Consider the following 25,259-nt stretch of genomic DNA (forward strand, 5'->3'; position numbering starts at 1 on the left):
TATTTCCAACATAGCAGTAAATTGAAAACTTATCCTAAAAAAAAAAAAAGGAAGAAAAAAAGAGAAATGTAACCATTTTGATTCTATATTACAAAAAGAGACCTGAAAAATTATTTTTCTTGCTTGGTTTTTAAATTTATAGATGTACGTTGTCTTTGTTCTGGAAAATATTGGTCGCTGAATGCTACAGGACTTGCTGTCGTGTTTGTGCTGCTTTAGAGGTTCAGTAGAGCTTGGAAAAACTTTGGGTGGTGTTGGTGAGAACAAGATGGCAGATGCTAATTTGGGTTTGAAAGAAGCTTGCAAGCACACCTCCTGTGGTGCAAACGCTGTGTGACTTTTTTTTTTGTTCTCCCCTTGATCTGATTAATTTAAAGTTCCTGTGGTAAACTTTAAAAGATGGGCATGTTGTTTGTTTTCTAGGCATCAGTAACACAAGTGAAATTACTTGATCGAGATGGCGGGGTTGGGCCTCTGAGGCAGTGTGTTTGCCAGAGCAGCAAGTAGTACTTTCTAGTGGAGTAGTTAGTTACCTGCAGGGAGGTACGTCCCCGTAAAACCCCATAGCTAACCGAATCCAGTTATTGTACTTAAGGATGCAGTGGAGGCAAAGCAGAGGTACTCACCTCAGCTAACAGCCTGAGAGAGGAACAGGCTGAGGGGCCAGCGGCAGAGACCCGGTGCCGATGCCGGCCTCGAGTCTCTCTGCTGAGGTGAAAGCCTCGCCCGAGCCCTCTCTGCCAGGCTTTGTCGAAACAGTAGCTGCGCAAGTCGTCTCGCTGTGGCAGGGTTTGGTGATGGTGATGAGGCAGAGTTGCAGAAAGGACGGGGTGTCTCACCAGGCTGGTTAACCCTAGCTTCGTCAGGTAAGAGTGAACAATTTTGAGGCAGCAGAGAGCTGGAAGCAACTGGATGTTTCAAACAGCCTGAAAATGGTGGCCGCTGGCCACCAGCTGGGGCCGGCTCCATGGCTTACCTGTACGTGCAGCCTTTGAAAGGAGCAGCCAGCGGGGTGTAGGAGGTGCAAAACCGTATCCTTAAACTCCCAGAAGTGTTTCATTTTTAAAAGGCTGCATTTTATTATTTCTCTTGATTCCTGTGAGTGGAACCAGTTTCAACAGCTCTGGAAGCAGCTGTGCAGGACAGCCATTGCTGCTTTTCGGTGGGAATGCTGCTGCTGTTCTCTGCTTGTGTGATTTTAATTTTTTCTTTCTTTTCTCTTCTCTTTTTGTTAACTGCTAGTTTAATGAAAACACGAGGAATGGAACCTAATTTTTACAAGATGATTTGCTTCAGAGCAACAACAACAAAAGCAGTCATGTAACTGCACAGAAATGAGCATCAATGACTGTTGGGGGGGAAATACAGATAAATTGCTTGTTTTTTAGAAAAGAAACTGCTGCCCCCCCCGACATACTTCCTTTTATTCTTGTTCTTCAGCTCCTGTCTGCGCCAGTTTGCACGGCAGTTGCACAACTTACTTTCAGCAAGGTAAAGCAGAATGCTTTCCCATTCATATAAAAAGGTGAACCGTGGCCTGCAGAATATCATTTATTCACTCAAATGTGATAGTCATGATAGTCATGTCTTGCAAAACATTTTGCCCTAACTTGTCTCTAAATTTTTCATTGATGTAGTTCAAATTCATAATTAGTTTCCCTCCCTAAGCCAATGAGACTCAGGAGGGAGTCATAGCAGAAGGTTAAAGCCTATTGTATAATTCGGTATTTAAGCTGCATGCCTTTTGCATACAGTAAAAGCATCAGGGATTAATGAAAGAATTTTAATGGATTTCTATATTCATGAATCATAGCAGAACCATGAGATCACTAGAGATAGCCTGGCTACCAGATTTTCAGACTGAGTAGTGCTACTCTATATTATCAAGTATAGTTTTTCTACGCATGTGAAAAATTACCTGGTGAATGAATGGTGGGTTTATTTTCTGCATTGTATTGTTATACTGTAGAAGATGCATGGTAAGGATAATCAAAATAATTTTGACAAATAGAGAATTGATATCTTAAGTTTGATCACAAGACTAATTCTTTTCCTAATTTGTTCTATCCTTTTTCTGAAAAACTGAAGCCACTCTAGAATGTCATTTTACAATGCGTGTAAGATACTTACTAGATTCACATTCATTCCCAATTAGTGTTAAAATAAGTGATATTTTCCTATAAATACATTCAACAAAAGGAATCACAGTAAAATAATAATCTGTTTATTCAAAGTTAAGGCAAGAAGACAAGTTAGATTTGCCTGTGACACGTAGGAAATCTCCTAGCATGTGGAAAAATTACTCTGTGTAATGCCTAGAAATCAGGCTGCTCAATACACTTCAACAATGATGCAAAAAATGGCTGGAAGTGTACAGCAGAGGACGGTCTTGCCCATGACCAGTTTTTGATGCCTCTGCGTTCTGTGACTAGCGGAGCAGAGCTCAGTCTGCAGCCACTGGAAGTGTTTCAGTAAAGCAATTTAGAATATCCTGGATCTGAAATAAGTTAATACTTCTATTAATTCTTTTAACAACCTTAACATATTGACCTGATTTATGATTCCCCCTCAGATTTCTCTAAGGAGAGGTTGTAAGTAGTTTCTTTTACCATTGATCTTGAGGAGTGCAGGACCCATGTTGTAGGCTGGGTAAATGGGGTTTCTTTTATACTGTATCTTGTATGCTGTACCCCTATCTTATCCGCATGGACTTACATAGCCTGATTGTAAAAACGCTGTGGTCTGAATTACCCTCATTCTGCCACCGGATTACCAATGTCCAAGTCTTGAAAGTCTGGGATTCTTGTAACTTCCCTGCCCCAAGTCCACTATAGCATTTTGAGGACAACAGCATGCACCGATTTGGAACACAAGACTAGAAAGCTATTACTTAATATTGCTAAGAAATACAGAACTCATAGATGAAATGTCACCATATGGATCGTTGCCATCCATGAAGAAAATGGAATTGGTGCATATGGCTTGTAGCTCACTTTTTTATTTCTTTAAATGCTAGGGAGCCTAACTTCTCCCTTTCTAATGAGAACCCTTTACTTATTCTGGCATTGTCAAAGGGCCTTAGGCTGAGTTTCATGCTATTCCTTCAAGGTCCTCTACTGCTGGAGGGAATCATAAGGAGTATTTAATACAGTTGGAAATCAGACGTAGCACTCTATCCGGGAGACAATAGCCCTGTTCATAGGTCTGTTTATAAAGTCATTAAAAATGAAGAGAGTGACTTCAAAATAGCAGAATGAACAGACATGTCTAAACTCCAATAGAAGCTGAACAAGCTGGACAGAAACTCACGTTTTCTTGTAAAGCGATAATTGCTTCCTATAGAGACCATATGGAGCTTGACAAGAACAGCTGAGATGACCCTAACAGTTTTAGACATGAGCGTTCCTTAACCAATCATTAAATTGGTTAATGGCTTTTTGCCCCGCCACAGTCAAGATAAAGCAGCTACAGTGAAGCACATATAGTGGATAATGCTATGAACACTTTCTATGTAGATATAAGTTTGCCTGTCTGAGCAATGACATCAAAATGTCCAACAATGTTCTAGAGAAAATGGCAATACATGCATTTAGGCAGACCTTGGTTGATGACTTACAATTCTGTGTAAAATGTTTGCAAAAGATGCATCACTTTTATAGAATACAAGATTTAATATATACTACTAGTCCAAATTGATTCTTTTAGGGCATGGGAGAGAATTCTTATCTAATTACTGCTATGTTGTTGGTTGTTTTTTTTTTTTTTCAATTTTCCTGATTTAGTTTCAAAGCATAGAAATGCCATTTCCCCTCTTTCCTGATTGCTCAAGACATTTTTATTATTAAAATACATTTTGTATAATTTCTTCACTTAGCCTTACAGTCCCCCTTTGAGCATCTGTTTTAATTATACTGAAGCAAGCTATGATTTTGCTGGCTTAAAATTTCCAAGACTGGATGCCAGTAGCAATGTGTTTGGCTACTGCCTTACTCTAGTTCTGCCAAAGCAGAAACTCCCCAGGCTATTTGCTTCTGGTTTTTTTGTGTTGGGTTTTGTTTGTTTGGGTTTTTTTTTTCCCCGCGAGGGGGGTGTGTGTCAAACTTTAAAACAAGAGATGCATGATCCAGTGTTAGTTTTGATTGGCTTTCAGACTCACTTATCAACACACATCCCTTCCTGCAAAAATGGTACATAGGAGTTCCACAATAATGGAAAAAAAATTCTGCTTGCTTTAGCAATGAGAAGAGAAGGGATCAGAATAGACCCAGCATGAAAATGTTAGAGTGGTGAATATTAAGCTTTGGAGCTAGTGTTTACAGCTGTAGAGGATGTTTTCTTGTAATCTTATTCTTGTCTTTATAGTTGTTATACTGAGTAACTTATTCTGTTTGCTCAGGAGATGTCTATATCTGGCATCCTGTGGAGCTGGAATATGTAATGCTTTCTTCTTTTTTAGGAAGAGTACACTGAAGAAAGAGAATAAAACAGTATTTTACACATCCCTGGTGCAAATAAAATGAGTTACCATAGATTACTGTTATGTTTGAAATCAGCTATAGCTAACTGGTTAACAGGGGCGTTGGGGGGGAAGGAGGTGCTGCTCAAGATTTCTTAACACATATAATGGAAAGACACAAGCAGGATTTCTGTTCTTTGTTTACTCTTTAAGTGCCAACTGAAAAAATGTGAAGTCTAAGATGAGTGATTAGCTTTTTTTTTTTTAAAGACAAGACTAACTATAGATATGCATGGTCTCCCTAATTAAAATGAAAAATTGCTTAATATTAAATTGAGTGATTATTCCTTAAAACACAGGCGCTAAGGGAATGCCTGCAGTGAAGACTAAAGCATGACTTCAGCTCATGCAAGCAGTCCTTGTGACGCTCCGTTCTGCCATGACTACGCTGTTGGCCATATCAGAGGTGGTTCAGAGGCAGTCCAGAGGCTCCCATCCATGGGTTCCAGCTGCTGTAGCTGGTAGGTATTATCTTAAGTTTAAAAGGTCAGCTGGCATCTGGGGCAGACTGTTTCTCTTTTCCTTTCTCTTATTCAGTTTACATTACTGTGGATCCTTTAGGAAAATATAAGTTGAGGGGAGTGGCTTCCTCAGCTGTGTCATAGTCTTCTGCTAATGAAGACAGGCAAGCTGTGTCCCCTAAAGGAAAAAAATTGCTGGTTTAAGTGATAATTGGGTGTTCTTGTGTTGGATATCAGTGTGGTGGTGAATTTAACCTTGTGTGAAGCAGTGGCACAATCCTACCCTGTGCTTGGACTTCAACAAGTTTGTCTTGCTATGTGCTTTTTCTTAAGTTCAGAGATAAAATTATTCCAAACAAAATTTCCTGAAACAGGTGTCTGTTTTGAAATATCTATGTAATGTGGACAAAGGATGATTATGTTGACAATGACATTTCCATCACATCTTTATGTAAATAGCTTTGAATCTGAGCTTCATGATGCGTTGTATTTGGAGTGGTGGCAGATAAGAGTTTTGGAATAAAATCAGACTTTCCTGAGGAAGTCTTAATGCAGCTGCAGGATCAAGCTAAAAGGTGAAGTCCTTCACCACCTGATACCTGTGGAACTCCAGTCTTAGAGCATGATTTTCAGAAAACAGTTTATTTGCTGAATATGAATTTCACTGAATTTCCTAAAAGTTTGGTTGCAGTGAAGGCTGAAAATGGAAGAAAGATAAAAAGCTGCAGAAATAGATGCAACCCTTTTCCTGTCTAGTTGGAAAGGATGTAGAGGACTAAATGAGTGTCACTAGCAAGCAAAAGTGCACTTGCCCCTTAATTAGTTGAAGCTTGCTTGCAGAGGATAGGGCTTTGTTTCTGCAGGTGGCTGAACATATTAATTAGTATTTCATACCCCTTTCTATGTACATCTTTCTGTTGCAACTTTTTTTTTTTCCCAAAGATAAAACTGCAGTATTACTGAAAAAGTCAATAATACAGAGTAAGCCAGAGCAATAAGAAAGGAGTCTAGCCTGAGGGAAGGAGTGGGAAGCCCCAGCGTAACATATTGAATGTTTCAACAGAGATATGTCCGTGATTAATAAATTCATGAGAAGCTGTTGTGCAACAGTACGTAGAACAGATCAGTGAGTAAGCATTTGAAAAGACTTGGTTTTGTAGATTAATAATTATGCAGGGCTATTCTAATTTCACAGGAGATATTTTAGTGTATGACCTGAACCACTGTATATGAAAAGTATAATTTCAAAAGGCTTTATAAAAATCTAGTATTAGTAGAAACAGTTTCCTGATTAAAGAAATTGCACAAAAGCCTTTTGATTTTAAATTAAACACCTCTATGTTTTTTTACAACTCTATTGCAGACTACTGGCATAATCAAAAAACAATAAAAAAACTAATCAAAGGGTAAAATGAACCTATATAAATTCACCTCATAAATGAGGTGAAGAGACTGGTTTTCTGAAGGGTTTGTTTTTACAACTGATGTGATATTTAGTTTCTGGCTTTCAGTATGGCTTTTAATTTGGAATCTTCTGCTCCTAATATGCGCAAGGAATAGCAAAACCGTAGCTAATGTGCGTGCATCAAGTTGTGTTTGTATTGTTAGCTTTAACGCAAAGATTCACTATGTCTTTTTAGCTTTTAGATACAGAAGCACAAAGTAAAAACCTTTTAGAGTGAGAATGTGCCTGTTTTCCAGTAAGGTTGCAGCACAGTTTCCTTTAGTCTCTGGGTTTACAAGGACAGCCCAAAACTCGCCATAGGTGGCTGAGGTAAAATTGCATCGAATTCTGAATGTTCTGTTATCTAAAGTCTAGACTTCAAGTCCAGCCACCGCTGCTCAGTATAAACTCATTCTTTTTGGCCTGACCAATGCTTAGGAAATAAAATCTGGCTGTTCAAAAGATTGGAGACATGATAAACTCAGATACTTGCCCGTATCACAGTCTGGATGTTCAAACAAGACCGAGTTGTTCATTAACCTTGATAGCCTTTAAAAGAAATCCTTCCTTATGTCTGAGCTTGATTTAAGGCCTCATGGCTCTCAAACTGCACTGTCAGGAGGTGAGAAATTGCAGACTGATCAGAGTCGATACCCCAGTTTCTGCTCTGAAAAGTGCCCCACAAAACCAGTGCATTTTCTTCACGAGCTTTGAAATCTCAAAGTGGCAACAGTTGGTGAGTGTTTGTATGAAATGTGCAGTGGTCTCTGCAGTTCTTGTTCATTCCTCTGAGCCCGTGTCTGCTGGAATTTCTCACGTGGAGAAAGTTATCTATTCTTTAAACAAGCAAATGTAAATGTATGTCTTTTGTAGGAAATGTGCTGAATAAGGATCTCCTACAGACCTAGTTCTGTGTGTAGGCTGAGACAGTTTCTGGACTCGAGCCATTAATATTTCTCCCTACAGTCAAAAACATTCATTATAGCCTACGTAGTTTTACTTGAAGTCTACCAGCTTTGTTTGCAATAAAGAATCCAGCCTTTTGGAGACTTTTCTATCTTTTCTGGTATGCTGTCGTGATAAAGTTACCAGCGCTAATTCTTGCACAATGGCAAATGCCTTTTATCCGTCCTTTCATCGGATCACAGAAACTCCCTTGCCATGAGTGTTCTTTTCAACGGCTTCAGTAGCATATGTATCCTCAGTATCTGCTTCTCCATTGCCTTTTTACATTGCTTGTTGTCCTGTGTTTCAACAGCCTGCTCAGTTCTGTGGCCTTGCCAACACATTGTTGACTTTGACAGCACACTTAGTATGTATTGCACATATGCATTAGTATTACACAGAATGGTGCCTTGTAAAGCAGGGTGCGGTAACACTCATTATGCATCCTATAGTGAAATTTTTTCTGGCATTGTCCCTGCTGAGGTAACTGCTAGATATAAGAGGCAGTACAGCAAGTAACTTTGATCAATTTGGACCCTTCTCATTCTTTTTGTATAGGTGTAAGAAGCAAATGAGATGGAGAAGAGGGGCAGGCACCCTTTTCCTTCATCTGTTTCCCAGTATTTATAAGATGTATGGCAGGAGCAATCCTTGTGATCTACTAAGTACACTGCATCTAACTCTCTCTGGCTCCTGGGATGGGTGATGTGCTGCAGGAAAGGTTCCTTCTTTATCTCTTTCTCTCAGAACCCCCTCTTTCATTAATTTTTTAAGGCAAAAGAGTAATTTGTCCCTTAAGCAGGTGCTTCAGAGCTCACAGACAAGTTATACAGATGAAATGGCAGCTTTCTACCTATTTTCTCTCTGTTGTGCTTTCCTAAAGAGAATAATCATAGAAACCATAGGGTCATGTGTGAACCCTTTCTAGTTGCACGTTATATTAAAACAGTACATCGCTTTCTTTCATGAACGCAATTCGCGTTGGGCATGTTGGGCAATTCAGTCCAAAGTCAACTGAACATCTTTAGTTACTTCAGAGATAACGTGTCCTACAGATGGGTTCAATTAATATTTGTTTAGGGCTGTCTAAAGCAAGTAGCCAGTCTGCTTGTTTAGTAACTGTCAGAAATCTCTCTATGGATGTGAAATGTGACCTTCAGACTTGTTGTGGTCTGCTGGGTAATACCCCCAAAATTGCTTGGCGCACGGGGTTTTAATTTATGTCTTTCTTTCTTTACCTTTTTTTACCCAATGTTGGAAGTGGGCACAATACCCAGAGTTTGTGGGATGGTCAGCCTCAAGCCCCTGCATCTGACTGAGGAACAAAAATAGTGATCTTTGTTAAGCAGTTGTTAGGGATTTTACAGAAAGTATTTTAGATGTTCAAAGCCTGGTTCAGCCCAGCTCTCCTGCTTCAAATAAGCACGCATTTAGGAATAAGACTTAAACATGAGCATGGTTTATGTACTTCACTGCCTGCAGTCCTTCAAAAAGTAGCAGGGCCTTTTTGGTTAAAACAGTATTGGAGGTAAGGATGGTTTATTACTCGCACAATAAGAGTGTTTCTTAATGAATGAATATGAAGTAACAAAGCTTATGTTTTGAAGAAAAGACAGACTGTGTGTATTGATGAGATCTGTGAAAACAAATGGCATGTAATACATATTATAGGACAACACATGCATAGGAGCAAACACCATAAATATACAGAAATGGATTGTAATGTGTACATTTTGTTTGTGTAAAAATGAGAATATATTATGTGGAATACTAATCACAGAGCTAAATCATACACAGTCAGTGAATGCTGGAAGTGCTCGTGTAAGTTACATTTTGACAGACTAGTGATTAATCTGGTGACATTTAATAAAGTATATTCTCGGGTTCAAACAGGTAGTGGAATAGCTTGAGTAACTGCACTGATGAGGAGTTAATAGGGCAGTGTAGAGGGAAGTTACATTGATGTGTTTGCTGTTTCTGTTTGGACAGAGTTAAAAGTTTGGCTGAGGCATCACTTACATCACCATTGCCTTGCTCCTTCCAGTAGAATTGCAGTTGGTTCATGCTGGCGTAGCTGGGGCTGGATTCCAGATCCTTGCTTCGAGAAGGTTGCAAATAGCATCTCTTACAAGCGCTGCCTTCACCTACGATGGAAGCAGAAACACATCGTATACATATGTTATTAATTTGCTTCTTGTTGGCAAAAATTTGCACTCCTAAAGAGTTTACTATGCTGAAATAAAGCTGGAGAACAAAGAAATTGCTATTTCCCTGCATATAAGACATGCATAATCTCTAGTGAGTAGTTAACATTTGGGGAACATAAGAAGAACTCCAGTGCTGGCAATGTCTGTCTGACATGTACAGTCACATCCACCCTAGTTGGGTTACCTTCCACAGGCTTTTCTTGCAATTAAGTTGGAAGAAAAAAATGTCCTTATGTGCCCTAGATAACTTGATCTTTTTCTTTAGCTAGTAGGGGAAGCGGAGAGCTCTCAGGCTTACAAAATTGTTAAGATGCAACTTCCAGAAATATCTTACTTCTGAGTTTTTTAGCCACTGATTTTTCCATGCTGCACTTCTTTTTATTATTTATACTGCTTTCATTGTTGCTACCATTCATAGACTGGTGCATAGCCAGCAAAGAGTTTGTCTGAATTGTCCATCTGTCTGCACTTTTGCTTGGAGCCTAAAAGGTTTTGAGCCCACAGCCTAAAACTTGCATAGGCATTTCCTGTTTAAACTCTTCTTTAAGGAAGTCACAAAGGTGAGAGAATCATACATAATTAAAGGGAAATATAAGCAAAATAACTTTCTATGTAGCTATGTGTACACTGTTCAGTATTAGTATTTGTGATGAGACCTTTTATAAGGTCTTTGTTAAGATTTCACAGTCTCCTGTTAAAGACCGAGGTCATCCTCTTTTAAACTTTTGTTGGCTTAAATGGTGCAACTCCTTTTCTAACACCATCTTCTGTCAGTTACTTTTGTCAGAAGTGGGCTGTAATTTTTCAAATTCTAGTGTAAATTGCAGACCAGTTTTAAACAGCATAACTCCTCATTAGAAGTCTCGATAAATACATTGTAGAAATTCCACATCTTTTCATATTGCCACACAGGAATGGTCATTGCCAGTCTGCAGCAACTTGTTAAGCCTCAACATGTGACATGTGGGATATATTATTATTATATACTTGGTTTTATTCTGAAAATAAGGTTGCATATATCTACAATTCCAACTCTTTTGTATTGGGTAATTTTGTTTGCAAGAATAGTCATAGTCCAATATCCTTAATCCAAGTACAATTCTTCCTTCCAAGCAGAGTCCTGGATAACAGAGGACTATACAAAGCACAAGAACATGTTGTCGCTAGGTTCATATGCCTGTGGGAAGGAGGATCCCCACAAACAGATGTTACATGTGGTTAGAAATCTCCATAGAAGTGCAACTGTATCTTTAACACATCCCATATTGTGCTTGGGAATCCATAAAAACACATATATTACAAAATCAGAGAGTTCTGTGAGAAGTATATAAAATAAAAAAATATCTATAATTACCCCGCTGCAAAGATTTTCAGGCTGTATATCCCTGTACGCACGAAGATCACAGCATGAATACTTAACTGGTGATGTTTGTCTTCCGGTGCACTATGAGACTCTTCTCCCTGGTGCTCCCTAGTTTTCAAACTGAAGATTTTGCCCTTGCCACTTAATGTGAAGACTGATCTGACATGAAATTTTGAATCTCACAGGACACTGAGCCTTTCCCTCCCTTAAATACGCTTTTTATGATTTGCTGGAGGGGGTGTTTGTGAAGGGATGCATGCAGCTGTGTCTCCAAAAGGTTTCTTTTTCAGAGGGAGGAAAGATGAATTTGTTATATTAGGAAAAGTGGGACCTTCTCCTGTTCTGTAACATCAACAGTACAATTCTTTGTGTGTGAATATTATTTCGGAAGTCTGAAATTGCAAGTGTTACCTCTGAGCAAACTCTTCTTTAAACTCTTGAAATACGTTCCACATTTGCAGAATTACAGGGTGACAGAAGGTTCTCATAGGTTTCTTATGGTTTTTATTTTCTTTTTTTCTGTGTTTTTTCTTTATTTTAATGGATGTACTTACTCTTGAACAGAAAAGCAGAGATGTTTGGTTAGTTTGACTGAGGAATCCATACTGGGAAGAGTTATTAAGGTAGGTTAGCAGGGAAAGTTGTATATGGTTTGTTTAAAAAATAGGAAGAGAAGACGACCTGTTTGGGGGCTCCTGGTTTCGTGGCTCAGCGTCCTGATCCAGTGGCTACTGAGTCCATTGGACAGTGTAGTGCCTGCTTCCCTGGGGAGTCCATTTTTCTGTGCACTGCATCCCAGGTACTTACAAAGAGAAATCAGGAAATAGTCACCCAAGTATGTAACAGAGGGGTGCTCAGCCCTTCAGAGCAGAGGAATTGCACAGAGGTTCATTCTGCCTGGTTGCGATTGGGTCCGGCTGCGGAGACCACCGGATCAGATGGGGATATGCCCTTGTACAACAGTCTCACAGAGTTGCAGAGCCTGCCAGTGTTGTATTCTCTGGGAGTTTTTCCATCCTTCCTCCTTGCTAGCTGCTGAGGAGGACACCCAAACCCATTTCTGGGGAAATTCTGTTAAATTGAATCAGCTGCCCCCAGATTTATACCCAGTCAGTTTTTAAATGTGTTTTCAAAGGGAAGAACTGCGGAAACGAAACTTCTAACATGTCCCCATTGTAACTTAACTGTGCTAATGTAAAGATCTTGCCAGTGTTAGCATTGATGGGGGGGGGGCGGGGGCACTTTTCTGGGTGTGCAGCGGGACAAGGCAGGGGCTGAGCCACCTCCATACTGGGCTATCACAAGACCATTACCATCAAATGTATAAGTTAGTTTTGGGGACTTTGGTAGCTTTCCTCGTGTACGAAACTGATTTCAAGCCTGAATTAGCCAGAAAAAAGTGAATGCTGCCTCTCAGATTCTGTCCTGTGCTTAATGTCAATACACAGGGTGAAATCTCCCTTGGGATGACCTCTTCTCTTGAATTGTAAGTCTAGACCCTCAGGCTGTTTTACACAGGTCTTTGCTGCAAAGGAGAAAAATACCATGCTAATTGAAGGCACGTTGCTGCCTCTAAACATAAAGGGAAGGTCCCTGTTTGGCAAAACAAGGAGACATGGCAAAATGGAAAGTTGACAGGTGGGAATACAAATCCTGTATAAGATCCACAGTTGGAGAAGGCAGATGTTCTGTCTTGGTACTGAATTAACCGATGCTTTGCAAAGCACCCGAGGAGCATTCCAGCATGTGACTGTACAGAGCTGCTGCTTGTTCGTTCGAACTCGCATGCAATTTAATTTGCCACAGGTGGGTGAAGGATGAGCTGTGTTCATGTACAGATTTTGCTTTCTGGTTTTCCAGTCACAAAACTGGAATTCTCTGGACCACTGGCAGCTTGTTTGTTGAATCATTCACTTGTTTGCAGACAGCTCAAACCTGTGGCCATTTTCCACGACAAAGAAGCCAGAGACTATTATTGTTAAATCCTTGTGCTTAGTCTTAGAGCAAGATTTCCTGTCGTTGTCTTATGAGTACTGGGCTTGAAGTGAAAAGTATTATAACTACTGTAGGGTATATTCCCACAACTTCTGGTATGCTTTTGCTCCCACTGCTTTAGATCAGAGGTATAGCTGCAACATTTTATGAGTGCACAGAATTTTCTCACTGAGTATAGAAAAAATGGCTGAGGTTAGTCTTGCAGCTAAGCATGAGATTAGAAACATAGACACCTAAATTGTGTTTTCAGCTCTGTCAAGGAATTGTATTTTTTAAAAAAAAAAAAAGGATTGGTTTTGTTTTCTCCTTCCTTTTTTTTAACTATTGAAAGCTAATTTTAAGTTATAAGTAATAATATCTGTCTTAAGTACTGATTTGTTAATTATGGTATTTAAATGCGTGGTTCAACCAACTAAATGCATTTGAGAGCACTTCTACCTCCTATCCAATTTTATCTAATAATGTCAGATGTTTTTGTGTTTCTAGTGAACTAACCTCATCTTAGAGCCATGAACGCAACTGAGACTATATTACTATCCTGCCTTGCTGCAGTCCTGACAGGCAGTACAAATTATGGCTCACACTAGTTCTGGTTTTGTTCTCTGAAGAGGCTGGTTTAGCTATTCTTTGCCTTCTTTTCTCGGCAAGGTTGGCTAGGAAATACTTCTAGCCATTAACTAGCACTCTTCTAATTGCCAGTGATCGTCATAGGGAAATTTAAGGACTGTTGTGTGTTAGATTCATGGTTTGTCAGTCAAAATAGGTCCCTGAATCTCCAAAGTTTTGCCCTTGCAATCTTAGCAACAGCTAGTTTTACAGTTGGTTTCGTATCTGACTTGCTTGGCTCGTGACGCTGTAGCCCTTAAGTCTGTAATCAAGAAACTATAATCCACCCTGTGGAAAGGTCCAAATAAAGAAAAGAGGAAAAAAAAAATCCCAAACTGGTCATCTGTAAATACGCAGCTGCTAAACCGCTCTGATGTACACGGATGTCTGCCACAGCTTTTGGTGAGTCCGTGATTTGGGAGCTGCAGAACAGGGATGCAGCCACATTCCCGTTTGCTCTCTGAAATTGCTGTAGGCTGGTGCCAAACGAAGCCTCTGCCTATCCCCTTGCAGAATGATGTGTGCGTGCTAAAGAAAGCATATTTAATGGTTCAGTAGTTGGAAATCCCCCTTAAATATCCTCCAGGTTATATCTAACATTCAAGAGAGGCCTGAATGTGTGTTGAATACTGATTATCCCTCATGTCTTATAAGGTCCAGGATATACCATTTGGCTTTAAGAAATAAGCCATTTCTTAAAGAAAAGAATTCTTGGTAGCTCCTGATCATGTGTGACCAAGCATATGTTTTAGTTTATTTTAGATTTTTTTTTCATTTACTGCAGATTGTGTCAGTGGTAATTATGGTAGTCCAGTAGATGTCGTAAAAAGAAAAAAAAAATCTAGATTGAGTTGAGATACCCTTTATATTGCACTAAATTGCCTTAGGGAATTTCAGGACCAATGTTTCTTATTAAGCCAGGACAAAGCAAAGAGTTTAAGATACAGTGATAGGATGCTAACTCACATTTTAAAAAGAGTGAGAATAGAAAATTGCCCCAGAATAAGCATAGGTAATGAGATGTCTTTTGCACAGATCTGAATCAAGGGGGGGAATGGAGTGCTGGAAGGCTAGGGGAACATCTGGATATTTTTGGTTCATTTTTTGGAGGACAAGGGAGCCTCATGAGGATGCTTAATATTATCTGTGTTATGAGTGCTACCAAATATCACTAGCTGTTACAGATGAAAAAATCTTATTTACAGGAATCTAAGCATCAAATGGGCATGGAGAGTGCATCTGAGAAGTAGCCACCATTAACCCTTTTGAAGCACAGCGGTAGGACCATGGAAGGAAAGCTATGCTGCTTTTTCCCTGTGTTGATGCTTTTGTTTGGATGAAATGCAGAATTTTAACATCTGAGGTAGAAAATTTTGTATTTTCCTGCCAATGCAATGACTCGTGATAATTTTAATGTGTAAAGTTGAATAGATACTTTCTCTGTGAAATGTTTGCAGTCACTGTCTTGTGGTGCTACTTACTGTTCTGGGTACATTGCTGATAAATAGCATTGGCTGGACAGTAACTGCTTTCCTTACAAAAACTTGAATTTAGTTTTCATTTAGATTTGGAGTAAAAGGAAATGACTTTTTTTTTTTCTTCCTTAATTGGGAAAGAATGCAATAACTATGTCCCAGAACAACAAGCTGAGTCATGAACAAAGTACTCACCTGAATGGAGAACCAGGTGAAAGGACGGGGTCATGGTATGGCTCAGGAATGGTTCTTGCCTGTGTCTCTTTCAGACCACCCCAAACCTAAATTATCTTCCTGAGAATACCTGCATCAGAACTGTCACTGTTTCCATAGAACCAAATTTTGACCAAGCCTTCAATTTTTCAGTGGGAAAATATTTTGTTGAAACAGTTTTGACCACTTTGGATGAAAGCAGGCATTATTTTTACAGATATAAAAACTTAAGGGCAAAACAAGTCTTAGGAGCTAAGTATCTGCTCGGAAAATCCACAGATAATAAAATAGTGATGAGTCTATTAATTTGTAGGGCTTTAGTGCCTGGAATTCATCCGAAAGCTGTCTCTAGCATTTATATGGTTACAGATTTGAAAACCTGTGTGCAAATACAATCTTTTTCTATATGCAGAAGGACTACCAAGGAATAGCACGTGTAGCTGGAAATCTAGTATTGATTTTGAAATAATGGAAGTGTTTTAATAAGAAAGGCTTTTAAAATGCATTTTGCATCTTTGCTGTATGGTTCTGATCATATTGAATCTGGTGATACAAGCTGTAACTCTCCATGTACTGGAGAGTTTTGGTTGTGTGTCTGCAGTTCAGGTCCTCTTCACTGTTACCTGTGAAGTGCAGGGTTAGCTTGCAGTTGAATTGAAGCTTATTGCTGTTTAAAACCAACCCAGCTTGGAAAAAGCCTACTTGCGATCATGAAAAAAATAACAAAAAGAAAATGTGGTAATTGGTTTCTTAGGAAAAAGCATGTATAGTGAAACTTTTTACGTGGGGTATTTTGCCAGGAAGTGTGTGAGTGTAAAATATAGACCTAAATTCTCCCCTGTCTCATCTGTGCATTGGGGGGGAGTTTTTATGGGGGTGGGGAGAAATGTCTGCTTATTTTCCCTCAGACCTAGTTTCAGACCAGGGAATGGCTGAGACACAGTAAGAATACAGCCCTTCGGGGTTTGTTTTTTTTTTTTCCCCTTCTCTTTTCACACAATGGGGTAGTCGCCCTACATTGTTGATGGCTTATGTGCTTATCAGGGGCAGGATTGGGCAGATAAGATATGTCAAAGCTTGCTGTAAATACTTTCGGGTGCTTAGGTTTAAAATGCTGGTATGTTTTGAGGTGCTGAAAACGTTATTGCAGAAATCTTGTCGGGAATGTTGGGTTTCACGCTAAAATAGGTCAGTTTCTCTTTTTGTTTAGTTTTTGAAGGCGAAAAGTGAATTATACAGGAATAAAAAATTAATACTAGGGTAGAACTGGAGAACTGTAGATGCTTTACAGTGTTGTGGGAGTTGTATGCCTCAAACAACAGGACGGGTGGAAGCCCCCCCCCCCCCCCCCCCTTGCAGCACACGGGGGAGATCAGGTGAGGAGGATTCCTGCTCGGAGCACCTGCCGCTGCTCAGCCCCCGCGGGCTCATTCGGGGGGCCCGCCGTTCGTTGCACAGGGCGAGGCGGGGCGGGGGGGGTGCGGGCTGGATGCAGCGGGAAGGAGGCTGCGGCGGGGCTCCGGGGCGGGCCGGGGAGTCCCCCGGCGCGGGGAGCGGTGCCCGCCGGGCGGCGCTGCGAGGCCGGGCGGCCGGGCGGGCGCTACCGGGGACGGCGGGCGGCGGCGCCTCCGCCCCTCGCAGGCGGGGAGGGGCCGGGGTGCGCCCCGCTCCGCTCCGCCGCGGCTTCGGCTGGGCAGCGTCCGCCGCCGGCTCGGGGCGGGAGGTGTCGGGCTGCCGCGGGACGGCGGGCAGCGCCCTTCGGCGGCAGAGGTACGGCTCCCCCCGGGATCCCCTCTGCCCTTTGTTGTGCGGGACCGGGGGGCGGCGGGGCGCGGAGCGCTGCGCCCCGGAGGGACGGGATGGGATAGGACTCGCCGCGCACCCCGCGGGGATGGGGTCAGTGCTGCAGGGGGTTGGGGTATTGGGGGGTTCGGTGCCGGGTCCTTTGCGAGGAGGGGGCGGCGGTGCCGGGGTCTGGGTGCCGAGCGCGGGAACCCTGGGCGTCCGTTCCCGGGACAAAACTGCGTCTTTGGGACGATTTACGGGCGTTGTGGCGTTCGTTACCATCTGGTGGATGGCTGTGGGCTTTAGGCGGCTTAGTTTAGGCATGAATGCTGGCGTGCACACACGCAGAGATGGTCTGGATCTTACCCTGTAGAATAAGAATGTGTGCGTGTGTGCTTTTTCTGGAGAGAGGCTGTGGCATCTGTTTCTTCTTGTCTAAAATAATTACCCTGTGTGCGCGGCTTTGCTTAATTCAAAAGAGCGGGCTTGGGTATGAGGAGAGAGGAGGACCGCCGTGGGAAGAGTGTCGGTAACTTGGAGCGGGATGATGAATTCTGCCATTGGGTAACTTTTGGAGAAGAGACTTAGGGACGGTCCGGGGCAGGGTCGTTGTCCCAAAGAGCTTGCCTGAGGGCACGGCTTCATGAACCCTCCCTACTAAGACCGTCTGTCTGCGCCTACTGGGGCCGAAGCTGTCGGGATACGGTGTAGGACATCTGCTGCTGCTGCTGTGTTTTGGGAAGGGCATCCCTTTGTTCCTCGGAGTGGCCAGATTCCCCTGTACAAAACAATGGCCATCCTAGCAGGGCCTGCAGCGAGCGGGGCTGGCAGTACGGCCACCAAGTGCATAGGCACGGTGCTCACTTGTCTTGCCCGCAGTCCCCATACGCACGTCTGTCTGTGTGCATGCATGCCATTTGCTTTTTTGAGTAATTTAAACCTTTGCAATTTCAGATGATGTGATTAAGTCAATTGCTTTGTATTTAATTAGGACCACTATCCTAAAGGACAAATGTAACAGTAATGAAATAAAAGCTAACTACTCTTAAAATGTGTGTTGGAGAAACTATTTAAAATACATCCAGATTAGAAATCACCACTGGAAAATGTAAAGGTCAGGTAAAATGGCTGACTCTGCAATTTTTGTGTTGAATCGTGAGTTTCCCATATCCGGCTGTTCTATTGTTAATTGTGAATTAAGGCTGGCAACAAGCTGCCCATCCTTCCCTGGATGAATCATCACTTTGTCAAGCCCTGTGTCAAAAACAAGGCTTTCCCCAAAAGTGCACAGTGTTAGGGAACAGAAATAGCTCCGACCCATCTGTTAAAGTCGAGTTCAGTGCTTGGCTGCTTTTAAACATATTAAGGGTAACGATGATGTTCTCTTCATGTGTTTTTATTTCCAGTTGTCCTGGGTCTGAGTTTAAGAATGTCTTTAATTTAGTTCTTAATGCAATGTGCTGCCTCTGGCTTGATTCTGTGTGAAGGTGTAACAGTTGCAGCATTCCTATTATTCGCAGAGTAACATACAGTGATCACCGCTCATGTCGGTGTTCACCATCGTGTAGCAATTACTGGCATGTTAGGTTACCACAAGTCCCCCCCTGTCCGTAAGCAAAGAAGATATTTCTGAAAACACCTCTGTGGTGTTAGGTGGTGTATTTGATGAACATCTTAAAAGCTTCTGGCTCCATATGGGCACCACAAAGGCTGAGTGCTCCACAAGGCAAAGGTGAAAGAACTCATGAAAGCATCTCAGATCACAGAAACTTGCCTTTTTTTCTTTCCTTTTTTTTTTTTTTTTTTTTTTTTTTGGTAAGAGACCTTGTTAAATCACATCTGTGGGGAGGAACTCCGTGAGGAAACGATGCCAGGGGACGGTAGTTTAATTTAGCTATGTGCGTTAGCCCTTTCAAACGTTGTGCAAGACTTGATGTAATTCCCTTGTACTTGATGCAAATGTACATTGCAAGCCTACTAGTGCTTCTGGGGGAAGGGAAAATAAAAGTCTGGCAAAAGAGAGGAGGAAGTGGGAGAGAGAAATTGGAAACATAAGCAAAGCCATTAATTTTTCCCACTGTGCGCTCTTAAGAAACTGCTGGCAATATACTGGAGATACTCTGCCTCATGGAAGTGTCATGGACTTGCTTCACATGATTCTCTGAGATCATCCGTTTTCTCTGAGCTCTGTGGGAACAGAAATTCCTCGTGTTGGAGCCTGATCTCATCTTCCTTCGGCAGCAGTAATAGCAGTGGCTTGGGAATCGGAGAGGAAGGTGAAGAAAGCGCAAGTGGGACGGTTTGGAGAACAGCTCAGTGCTCGTGCGGGTCAGTCTGGACACTGCGTTTCCTCTCTTGCTTGCTCTGTGTGGTCAGAGCTGGGACAAACGCTAACACACCAGCCAGAGTTAAGCGCTCTGTCAGTGTGCTAAGCTTATTTAGTGCAGTTCATGTGTCAGACCGTCCTATAAATCTTACCTTATATTTCATTTATCCTTTTTATTGTGCTAATGAAGAGCAAACCAAAATGGAAAATTGTGACTTGAGTGATTGTAGGCGTCAAGCTTTTGGGAATTTCCTGAGTTTGATGAAAGGCAAAAATAAAGGCTTCCTCCCCTGCCTCCCAATAGCTGTGTACTTAGTCTTTTAAATTCTGAGAGCCGACTTACTTTGAAATAAAAAGTAGCTAAGTAGCTTCTCCTGTTTGGGGGACTACTGGCAAAAAAAATTTGGAAGGCTGCAGTAGTGATGACCAGCCCTTGAGTCTGTAACCTGATCCACAGCTTTTTCTCTTCAACTGGGAAAGGAAGTAACAGCTCCTATTACATCCTTATGTAACCTCTCCATTCATATCCTCCAAAAAGAAGGAAACCAGAACTTGATTTCTGATGTATAAACTAACATCAAGGCATGCTTTGTCATAAAGAGGCAGTAAAGAATAACATTAATTTTATTTTCTTCTGTAGTTCCTAGAATAAAAAAGAAAAAAAGTAAAAGTAAAGATTTTTCTTTTGCGCTGAATTGATACTGGAAAGGGTTGCAACTCTTTGTCATGTGCTGTAAAGTAGCTGTTAAACAGAAAACTGGAACTGCAACAAGGGTCTTTTTGTGAGTCTTTCCTGGTGGGTTTGAGCATTACTCTCAAAACATTCACCTTTTACAGTTGTGCCCTGCTTTGCTTGTAGATTGTCAAAAGTTTTGCTCTTTTGGTTTTTATGACTCCAGGTTCTGGTGTGTGAACCAAGTGCGGAGACCAGGATCTCCTGTTTTTTGCTGTTGGACTTAAGCTCCATCTTGGGGAAGACAAAGATGAGTTTCTCAAAACCTTTCCATGTACTTTTGCATATATAAAAACATATGAAAGAAGTGTAGTAGGTGTTTCTGCTTTTGAATAGGCGAAGTACCTCTGTTTAATGAGCAAATAAAGGAAGTCTTTCTGTAACTCTCTCTGGGGTTCCCATCTTCCATACTTCTGTAGGGACATTAACTCTTTGCCACACTTCCTCATAATTTTTGTCTTTGGTCTCTTGCCAAGCTTTTTTTCTCTAACCAAGTGGCCTCTACTTCTTTACCTAACTCTGGTGCCTGTACCCCATCCTTCCAAAGCCACTGGCATATCATGCTTATTGCAATCATATTCTCTATCTGGAAGGTGGGTAACTGTGAAATCTGTGACTTGATCCTCAGCGACCCACCTGGCCTGTGACAGGCTCTTCTTTCAGTAGAGCTGGAGTGTGCTTTCGGGGTATGCATGGCCATTTTCAGTGACTCCTGCCATTTTTGATCCTTTGCTCTGTGTTTGAAGAAACTTGTAAACCCAAGCAGTTTATTTCACCTTTTGCTTACCTTTATTCAAGTAACTGTAGAGTCTTTGGAGTTTCCTGCAGGCTCAAGATTTTAGACTAATGGATCATCCAGCTGCAGAGCTAGAACCATCCAAATTGTCTTTTTGCATGTGAAGAGCTACTGGCATAGCTTTTGGTAAAAGCCATGCAGACACCAAATAGTTTATCTCTCCCAACTCCTTGTAACTGGGAAATTTCCCATATGGTATCAGCAAGTCAACTTGTGTCTATTTCTTGATATGTTTTAATTCCACTAGCAAAGTCACTGTGATGATGAAAGTGTTTCAATGAGAGAGACTGAAGTTTCAAAATAGGGCTTCAGAGATGAAGTAGACTTAGGAAGTCCCCTTCTCAGATGCAAACTGGTTGGGGAGTCATTCTGTGCAGACAGTATAGCAGCAGTAATGGATCCCAGAGACAAGGGCAGCATCCTTTCTCTCCAGTGGAAAACAGAATCATAAAATCATTTTGGTTGGAAAAGACCTTTAAGATCATCAAGACCAACCGTTAACCTAGCACTACTAAGTCCAACCACTAAAACCACATATGCACACGCATGTACATGCACGCCAACGCTCGAGCCTTTGGGTGAAAGCAATGAAGAGGTGGCCTCTAGCCTAAGCAGCCAGACTTAACATTTCAGCAAACCAGCTGAAGGCCCAAGATAAGGAATCCAAATATCCAGAGGCCTAAGGAGAGAGGATGAGAAACATTTACTGTCACAAAGATTTTCTCCTTTGCAGGGGTGGGAAGTGGGTGCATCTTGGGCTTTAGGTAATTGCTTTGTGCTTGACTTTGTGCAGTGCTGCCTCTGAATTGCTGTGGTGTGGATGTAGTAATTATGTTCATAAACTTTGCCTTGTTCTCCTTCTCTTGTAGATGCAGCAGTCCTTGTGAGGGTCTTATATTGGCAGAAATCCTTACAGTGTTGGGCAGCAGGACCATGAAAAGCAAAGATAGCAGGAAGAAAGAAAAAATGTATAGGGAGGAGAGAAGGAGGAGATAATTATGAGGAATAGATGCTGAGTAACAGAAGGGTTGGTGGGTACTGTTCTATCAGAATTGCTTACTGTAGATTTCTTTATTTTCTAAATACGGGCAGCAAGGAAAGACTAATTTTTCCCTACTGTCAGCAGAAGGCAGTTTTTAAAAGTTTGTGACCACAGCCTGGTCAGCATTGGTACAAGTTTCCTGGGCTCACAAATATGCTCTGTATGTGAGCTCTCTTGCTTTTTCCTCTCTGCTCCTTTTTCTGTAACTTTCCATACTTTTAATAGTTTGTGTGCTCTGCAGTGCTGCGGGGGGTAACTACTTTGAGTTAGAAATAAGTTAAACTGCAGGACTTACTACAAGGGAAATAAAAACAGGTACAGAGCAGTCACATCCTGAAATATTTCTGTTCTTTTATATGCATTTTCTTTATGAAGTCTGATCTTCCTCATGGTTGCAGGAACACACTGGTGTTTGAATATCTTTGTTAAAGGCTTGACCTTAAGGTAACCAGTTTTGTGTACAATAGAGTATATGTAATGTCCTGAGACTGTGCTTTAACTTTTCCACTGACCTTTGAAAAACCTGCACCTCAGACATGAAACAAGGAAACTACTGGATGTTGAATTCTGTGTCTTGGGGAAGCACAAGCAAAGGAAGTTGCACCTACTCTCTGTATTTTAGTGCCTTTGTGTTAAAACAATTTGTAGGACAGTTAATGGTGTCTTTTTAGATCAAAGAGGTATCCTTAAAGTCCTTATTGCATAAGGACTCTTTGGATGGCACTGCAATGAGAAGTTAGTTCTGCTTTAGGAGAGCTGTTGAAGGGAGTGAAGATGGTATTAATCCTCTCCCTTGTTCCTCTGTGGGAAGCAAATAAGCAGCTTAATAGAGAGACTTGATGCTGGCTGAGACATGAAGAGGTGCCATTTTTTCTGGGACTCCAGGGACCAGTTAACTGTTCACTTTGCTAGAGCTTCTTGTTCCAGCATGGAGAAAAAAGCTTTTTTTAGTGGGGCTCATGCTCAGTCAGATGTGAAAGAAAGAATACCTGGGATGTCTAATTTACAGCTAAACCACTAACCAGTTGCTTACTGAGAGTCTGGAGACCATTCTTGGTTTTTACCTGTGAGAGTAGGTCTGTGACTGATGGAGAAGTCGAGCTTAGTCACACAGGGTGAGCTAGGGAAGTGCTGATTCCAGGTGAAATGTTGGAGAAGGAAAGAGTAGTCAAGAGGGTGAAGATGAATCCCCCTCTCTTGGAAGAGATATTCTTGGCGGTGGTGAGGAAATACCGCTGCCACAATGTACCAGGAATCCTCTGTACAGCCTTGGTTAACCCTGCTCAGCAAAGATGGGCTCAAATAGGAGTGGGAGTGGAATTGTCAGGGGGATGGAGAAGCTGCTAAGAGGTAAATGAGCAATCCTGGCTATGCTTTATTCTGAATGAGGACCATGAGAAGATCCTCTCTAAATATTTTCCTGGGAGGAAGAAAACACATTTAAATTTAAAACCAAAACAAACAAAAAACCCCCTATGGCATTAGCCCAAGCAAGAAGTGGATATTAGCTGACCATGAATAAATTTAGGCTAGAAATTAGGCCCGCTGTAGGAACTATTTCTGAGGAAACGTTAGAAGGCTGAAAAATCGTGCTCTGGAGTAGAGCAGTATAGTAGTCATGACTGTATGATACAGTGGTTTTGGCACCGGCCTCAAACACGCAGGACATATAGCTACTATTGCCATTGTTCAGTTCACAGACTGTCAGGCTGCAGGAGTTAAAAGGGCTCTGGAGATTACCTTCAGTGATCAAAGAGGGAAGGCTGCGTTAAAACAAAGTTCACTCCAGGAGAAACCCTGGAAAATCTCTTGGCAAGCAAGGGTAGAGCTGGAGCTCCTCGCACCTTGTAACAGATTTCTGCCACAGGGAACGCTTGCGTGTGTCTCACGTGAATAGATCTTTTTGCTTCCTAAAACTGCCAGATGATAGTTCTTTCTGAACAAAGCAAGGGAAAACACAGTACCTGTGGGTGTATGTTGAGTTTCTCTGCCGTGAGACCAGCTATTTTCCTTCTGTGGGAGGGAGGTGCTTTCTATTGATGTTTTTGGAAGGTGACCCTCTCTAAATCTGTGAAGTGTTACATTTTGTTTGGAAATGCCTTGGTTTATCATGCTAGATGTTAATAAAAACACTGTGTGCTGTCTTCTAACTTCACGGCTGTCTGGACAAGAGCAATTACTGTGTGTTGAAATGCAGCCTCTTGAACTGCCCCCATTGTCCCAGATATCTCTTGATAAGAGGTACACAGGAATAGCTGGAGATACTTTGATTTAAGAATTGATGACTTTTGTCCTGTGATTTTAGATGTCTTACTGGAAATGACTGTTACAATGAAAATGACTAAACTGTGGATATTGTTTAACACTTGAGAAAAGCAAACATGTCTAACAGTACATGTAATGTGTCTAAGCTTCCTCTGCCCTTAAACAGATGCTTTTTTAGCTTGGGTTTAAGCAAATATTACTTCCATTTCCTGCACCACTTGCATCCATTTTTTTTTTTTTCTAATTTTCTTCCCTCCTGCTTTTCATGCAAAAATAACAGTGTTTTTGCTGAAGAGAAATTGATGTGCAGAATAGACAGCGATGGCAAGTTGTAGGGTGAAACCCTGTTCTGTTACCTTGGCAGCTAGTCCTGGGAGAAATGGGACTAATCAAGTCTGACTTCCTGCAGGTTTTTCTCTTGTGACGGATTGACTTGCAAAGAGGCAATAATTTCCATTTGAAGCTCTTCTGCAGCTAGGGAATCTTGTGAAACACCTTTGCAGTGGCTCAGTGGTACTTAACAAGGTGTTTGTTCTCCTTGCAGCCCACATCTCTGATGGGACGCTTATGCTGAAATCTTCCCTCCTGCCCGCTTTTACAAACATGTAGAAAATCAGCTCTTCTGTTGTCCTTTACTCTTCTTCCCTTTGAATGAAATTCAGCAATAGGCATGTATGTCAGTGGATGCATAGACCAAGACATGCACAGCTAGCACGATTTGTCTTATTTTTATAAAATACTAGGTTAAAAACATTCCAAATATTGTTTACAAATATTACAAGGAGCCTGTCAGGTGAGGTTTCCAGGAGGGGGAAATTGCAATGGGCAAGAATAAGATCTCCGGGGTGGTGTTTGGGTGACTTTTCCTTTTGTTTTAAATTGAATAGGGAAGTGAATGATGTGGAAATACACGGTGCTTTCAGCCATGTAAATTTTAGCTTTACTCAGACTTTCAGTGCTTGGAAAGAGAATACGGGTGCATGGAAACTTGGACCTTGCTCTGTGGGTAACTGAACGTGATGGTGTCTGCAAGCTGCTCTAGGAGTTACGGGTATGCTTGGTTATTGTGGGTGGGTTGGTGGTGGGT

General features: G+C 41.6%; 1 protein-coding gene across 4 annotated transcripts in view; it reads left to right on the plus strand.

The window, feature by feature from the left end:
- The first annotated feature begins 16,843 nt into the window (after positions 1-16,843).
- MYO1B (myosin IB) overlaps positions 16,844-25,259 on the plus strand; it is a 112,587-nt gene continuing 104,171 nt past the window's right edge. For 2 of the 4 annotated variants that reach the window (XM_075756203.1, XM_075756204.1), the window contains exon 1: positions 16,868-16,995. The gene's annotated coding sequence lies outside the window, so the exon portion shown is untranslated. Of the gene's footprint in view, positions 16,996-21,734; positions 21,897-25,259 lie in introns of all 4 variants that reach the window. The other 2 variants (XM_075756202.1, XM_075756205.1) reach the window with 2 other exon arrangements.

This window comes from Balearica regulorum, chromosome 6 (genome assembly GCF_011004875.1).
Source record: "Balearica regulorum gibbericeps isolate bBalReg1 chromosome 6, bBalReg1.pri, whole genome shotgun sequence".
Lineage (NCBI taxonomy): Eukaryota > Metazoa > Chordata > Aves > Gruiformes > Gruidae > Balearica > Balearica regulorum.